Below are 6,266 nucleotides of genomic sequence, written 5' to 3'. Positions count from 1 at the left end.
CGCGGTTAGGACTTTGCCATGGCCGGTGAGGCCATTTGGACTGGTGCGCTTCCCCCCTGCCCCCCCGTTCGCCACGTGGGGGTTTCGGTTTTTGGGATGTTGGGAGCCGTCCCTTGTGGGGGGGGGTGCTGTCACGTCTCGTCCCCAGCTGTGTCTCTGTCTTGGTTTCTGTCTGTGTGCTCGCCCCTCCCCTCCTGTATGTCCATGATTAGTTTGAGTAGTCTCACCTGCCTCTTATTACCTGTCGTGTATATAAGTCCTGTCTGCCCCCCACGTCCCGTCGGATCATTGTGTGTGTTGTTGTTGTCTTAATGTCTTCACGTCCTTTGTCCCTGTCGGTTGGTCCTTTTGTTATTTCGTTAAGTCATGTCAGTTTGCCGAGTCTATTAGTTTGTTTTGCTGAATAAACCCTGGTCCAAGCTGCATTTAGTCGCCCTGCTCCATCCGATCCGTGACACATACAGTATTAAAAAATGGGGGCTATTTAACAGAACAAAACTATGTTACAAAACTTACAATATAAATATCTATACATATTTTATGTAGGACATATCAAACAAAACAACCAGCTCGGCGAAACACAACAATATAAACATCACTCTCTTGTGGGCTTTTGATAGCGTCCTTTGCTACTCAGCGCTGGAGCCCGTTTTAATTTTAAAGCCATTGCAGTCCTTGTTTCATCATCCGTCGCCTCTGTGCGTGTCGCCAACAGCTTCTACAAAGATGAACTCGATGTACATCAGGCACCACCCATTGTAGACCTTGGGATTAGTCTGTAAAAGAAATATGAATATGGGGAAAAAAAACACGACTACCTGTAAAATAGTTTTTCCTTGATGCATCTCATGTCAGTCGCACATTTCGAACATGAAGCAATCGCACAGGAACGAGCAAACAGTTTTTTTTTTTATTTACCAGCGCTATCAGAGCAGTCTTCCTGAGGGCCCTCTGCACGAATCACACGAGCACGCATATTGAACGTTGTCATTGTCATTTGTGTAGAGTCTACAACAGAAAGAAAATGTCAACAGTTAGCGGAGCCACCACATCGTAAGCCTTCACTGTTGTCTTTTTTTAATCTACAGTACAGATGTCAAACTAATCATACGTGTCCACGGTCTTGGAAACATGCAGGTCTTCAAATCAGCGGCCTCCAAACACGAGTGTTTTGCAATCTGTATACAAGGAATTATGAACAGTGTCTCAGAAGAGTGGAATTAAGAGTAGACAAAATTAAATTGAGGACTTTTTTTCTTGTAAATAAAGCAAAAAAGTAACTGAAACGTCAGTAACTTTGACAGTACAGCAATTAAACCAAACAGAACCCTACAGGTTCCATTTGTAAGCTATCAAGAGTGAGGGTGGGGACATCCAAAATTTTGACTAACAAATTCTAAGCTTATTCTAAAACAGAATAATTCTAATTCTAATAATAATTATAATAATTCTAATTCTTTAATTCTAATAATTCTATATTCTAAGCCAGGGATTGCCAGAAGGGGCTCCCCGATGACCTTCAGAAACTCTGAGAATAAAGAGAATAGAAATAAAATACTCACTTAAATTACTGCAGCTATGACCTCTTTTTAAATGACTAATGCCTACAAAAAAAACTTCACACTCACTTCCTAGCTGTTGAAAAATGAAGCAAATGTTAGCTGCAAGATTCAAATGAACCATTATCCAATAATAAACTTTGCCCTGTTTAAAAAAATAAATGGTGGCATTCTGTCTGTGCCTTTGAATGTGGTGCAAATTAATTTGGCTGTTGTACATATCCAATCACGTTATTTTAAAATAGTACTGATAAAATTGCTTCTACAAGTTGTTATCCAAATGATGAAAATGTACAGGGTAAACCTGGGTTTTATTTTGCACTTTGACTTCCGGAGTGTGAAAGTCAAGGCAATGACATGTCATAAATGCAAGTTCCATAGCGCAGATAATGCTAGGCAGTTGTGATTACTTCTACAATCAAGAATAAATCAAAAACCAATCTGTACCTTGTGGAGTCCAGTCTGTTTTTAATACAGATGCTCCTCTTATCTCCAGGCTTGGAGTCTGAAAAAGAGGGAAAGGGAAAAAGAAGATGTCTGATTTAACAATTCACCCATTAACCGCTGTTAATAACATGACACAAGACAATTTTAACTTTTGAAGTGATTTGCCTTAGAGTTCCAAGGCCTGTTGAGCGCAAAACAAAGTTAGGTGCACATTTTAATGACATCAGAAGATAAACACCTACTTTTTCACGTGCCACTCCTTGAGCTAAATCTGGAGTCACAAATCACTACATGGGTAAAAAAGGGAAATTACATCTTTGCCATGCCATCATCTCAGTGAATGGTTTTGTAACTTTTTTGTACCCTACGAATAATGATTTATGTATGCAATTTACAGAATGGTTTTGAGTTTAATATTTCATATTTGATTATTTATTTTTGTCGTCTATTTTAGATCTATGTGTAGACCTAAAATATACGTCTATTTTAGGTTATTCTCTAGACCTAAAATAGACGTCTAAATGAGATCTATGTGTAGACCTAATATAGACGTCTAAATGAGGTCTACAGATAGACCTAATATAGACGTCGAACAGGTTTCAGAAATAACCACACTTCACCCGGGTCAAGTGGATGGATGGATGGACGGACGGACGGACGGACGGACTGGCAAACGGTCGGGCGGGCGGACGATTAGATAAAAGAAAATGCAATCCACCGATAAGCGGGAATAGGCTTTGTTGGATTTGGTCCACAATTTGGGAAGCGCGCTATTCGCGCCTCATGGCAAGAGCCATAGCCAAACACCTGTCGTCCAATTCACTCACTGCGTTTTAGTTATTTCTTCAGTTTTGAGGACGAGAAAAAGACACCAAAACAAAAATTAGACTTACACAGGTTGGTTGAGTTCAATCACAATTCTTGTTAAGAAAGCTCTGTTGTCAGGAAAAATACCGTGAAGCGAATATAAGACGGTGTTTTTTGCATTGAAATAAGACTGAAAAAGTGGGGGTCGTCTTACATTCGGGGTCTAGACATTATACCCATTCACAACGCTAGATGGCACCAGATATCTTCAAAGCGAATGCTGAACTTAACTCCCCAGGCCAAAGCGAACCCCTGTCACTAAGAAGAAAAATAAAAATAGCGGTAGCAGTTTGCATTATTTTTTTGCAACACACGGCCACTTACATTCCCACCACTCATGTTATACAGAATGAAGACATGGATCTACCTGACTGAATGGGTATACATGAGTCTTATGCCTATGTGATTTGCAGGTAAGTACTTCACGCAAGATTTAAGGTATAGGCTACCAAACTTATCATTCACTCAAGTAGGAGAACTAGTTTCTGAATGGGCCTTTCTAAGATCAAAGGTTTAGTTGGATGGTTTTGTTTGGACTTCAGTCTCTTGATTCTCGCGACGACATTTAGGAGTCTTGACCAGGAAGAGAAACGACTCAGGTTGGTAAGTATGTTTGGTTGTGGAGGTTCAACTTTGGTTGCAAACTTCTGCATTGACTTGACTTCAGGATCGCCGACGAGCAATTCTGGTTGGAGGTCAGACGCTGCATGTATTTCCGATTTCCACAGGGATTCAGGTCCCCTTAATCAGTTCGTTGAGGAGATTTCTGCTGCGAGGCCTCTTGAGGCGTGGTCAGCTGGGTTTTTGGTTGTGTCTATGTAGTGCCATTGGCTGGGGCTTGTGTATTCTCTGCTCATTTGGACACGATTGGCAACAAAGACATGAAACCTTCTTGCTTCATTACTGATGTAAGCTAGGACCACTTGGGAGTCAGTCCAGAAAAACTCTCCATCAATCTTCATCTCACGCTCGTTTCTTAGCATGACACGATCTCGCAGCGACCACCGCTGCTGAGAGTTCGAGTCTTGGAATGCTGGTAAGTTTCGTGGGTGCAACTATGGCCTTTGCCATCACGAGACTGAAGTAGATTTTGCCATCTTTGTTCTTGCTTCTCAGATATGAACAGGAGCCATAGCACTGGTTGCTTGCGTCCGAAAAGTGATGGAGTTCTCAACTAACAGTTTTACCAAAGTCTCGTGGTTGGTAACCTCTTGTTATGGAAACTTCCTTCAGCCTTTGGAGACCCTCTTTCCATTCCTCCCACCGTGGGCTTAAGTCTTCAGGAAGTGGGTCATCCCATTCGATGCCTCTGCGACAGACCTCCTGAAGTATGCATTTTCAAGTTAGGATGAATGGTGCCACAAATCCAACAGGATCGTACAAGGAAGCGATGACTGATAGGATCCCGCGGCGTGTGGAGGATTTCATCTGTAGGTTCACATCAAAGTCGAAGTTGTCATTTTCGAGTGACCACTGAATTCCAAGTGCACGTTCTGCTGGGGCAGCATGTAGATCGACGTTGAGGGGTTCGGATGTCACTGCTTTTTCTGCTGCGTCCACAAAGTCCAGAACCTTTCTGTCATTTGAGTTGAACTTGTGGAGACGCAGACCTCCTCTCTTGCACAACTCTTGTGCAACAGCGATCAGCTCTTTGGCTTCTTCTACGGTGGGGACACTGATGAGCCCATTGTCAACGTAGAAGTTATTTTCGATGAAGGCTGACGCTGATGGATAATCATCTTTGTGTTAGTGAGCCAGGTACTTTAGGCCGAAGTTGGCACATCCGGGGGACGAAGCGGTGCCGAATAGGTGGACAGCCATGCGATACTCTTGAGGCTCTTTTTCCAAGTCTCCACCGTCCCACCAGAGAAACCGTAAGTAGTCCCGTAATTCAGGAGACACGTAGAACTGATGGAACATCTTCTCGATGTCACAGATGATGGCTACGGGTTCCTTCCTGACGCGATAGAGTACTCCGAGGAGGGGATTGATCAGGTTAGGTCCCGTGAGCAACATATCATTCAATGAGACTCCACGAAACTTTGCTGAACAGTCGAAGACGACCCTTAGCTTCTCGGGCTTCTTGGGGTGTAACACACCATGGTGTGGTATGTACCATTCGGTCTGCTCTTCTCCCATTGTAGGGGCTGGCGCTGCATCACCTTTCTTGATCATTTCCTCCATGAAGGACTTGGACTGATCATGATACTGCTTGTTAATTTTTAGCTTTTTCTTCAGGTACTGCAGTCGGATTTCTGCCAACTTCTTATTGTTTGGCAGAGGAGGAGGATCTGTGCTCTTGAAGGGGGGGGCATTTCGTAGTGTCCATCTTCCCTTTGAATAATGTTGTCACTCAGCAGCTGGATGAAGCGAACATCATCTTGTGACACACACTTATCTTTGTCTGCATACTTCCTCTCGTTAAAGTCCGACTCCAATACCTTCAGCACATCAATGGCTGACTGTGCTGGCATCTCTTTTACTGCAACTCGATGTACGAAACTCTGGTTTCCCTAGTGATCCAGGTGTGGGTTGGATGATCCGACAATGCTCCAGCCGAGTTCTATTCTCTGAGCAAATGGATCGTTTTCACCCCCTATGACGACCTCTAGGGGTTCTAATGCCAACGGGCAGTTGCTTCCAATCAACAGTCCCACTTCGCAGTCTTTCAGTGGTGGAAGTCTCTTTGCGAGGTGCTTGAGATGAGGCCACTGCAAAGCTGTCTTCGAAGTCGGAATGTAGGATCTGTCGACCGGGATGAAGTCACAGGTGGACGCTTGACGCAGCTGTACTCGTTTCTCAGACTGTAGTCCTCTGACTTGTAGACCAGCGACACTTTTGCTCTATATCACAGTATCAACAGCTGTCATAGTACTGAGCTTCAGCTGTACTGCTTTGGTCTTTACGTTTAGCTCTTCAAGTAGGTCATCCAAGATGAATGTCGAGTCACTCTGCGAGTCCAGAAGCGCATACGTTAGAACAGGGGTCACCAACTGTTGGGGAGGGTAATACGCTAGATCTTGGGTGTATATAGTGTACAAGATGGTGTATCGGTCAGAGTACAGGAGGCCGCAAAGGACGCTGGACACAGGGAATGGCCAAAAGGTAGATGGATGGATGGACAGGTTTATTGAGTTGCAGAATTAAGGATTTATAGAATGGCGGAGTCTGCAATAACGAATAATAAGAATAAGGGTAAAAACAATCCCAAACTAAATATTTCAAATATGGCACAAACATGCTTTAAATGACCCCAAAGGAAATACAGTATAATAAAGTTGTTGCCAACGTACATGGTTGAATTCCAATGCTACAAGTGGCCGCATTATGCTTATCTCAATGATACTCATAGTAATGTGGGCAATCGGATGGTCTGGGGAGACCTCTAGTGAT

General features: G+C 43.4%; 1 long non-coding RNA gene across 2 annotated transcripts; it reads right to left on the bottom strand.

Moving 5' to 3' along the window:
• Positions 1-459: 459 nt before the first annotated feature.
• On the bottom strand, positions 460-1,168 carry LOC119123478. 2 transcript variants are annotated; one of them, XR_005098067.1, is made up of 3 exons: positions 1,112-1,168; positions 919-1,008; positions 460-776 (listed from the first exon to the last, which is right to left on the bottom strand). It is a non-coding gene; the product is annotated as an uncharacterized LOC119123478 (long non-coding RNA). The 2 variants fall into 2 exon arrangements; XR_005098066.1 differs by lacking the exon at positions 460-776 and having other exon boundaries at positions 895-1,008.
• Between the last annotated feature and the right edge of the window lie 5,098 nt (positions 1,169-6,266).

This window comes from Syngnathus acus, chromosome 5 (genome assembly GCF_901709675.1).
Source record: "Syngnathus acus chromosome 5, fSynAcu1.2, whole genome shotgun sequence".
Taxonomy (NCBI): domain Eukaryota; kingdom Metazoa; phylum Chordata; class Actinopteri; order Syngnathiformes; family Syngnathidae; genus Syngnathus; species Syngnathus acus.
This window is presented reverse-complemented; position numbering and strand designations above follow the sequence as displayed.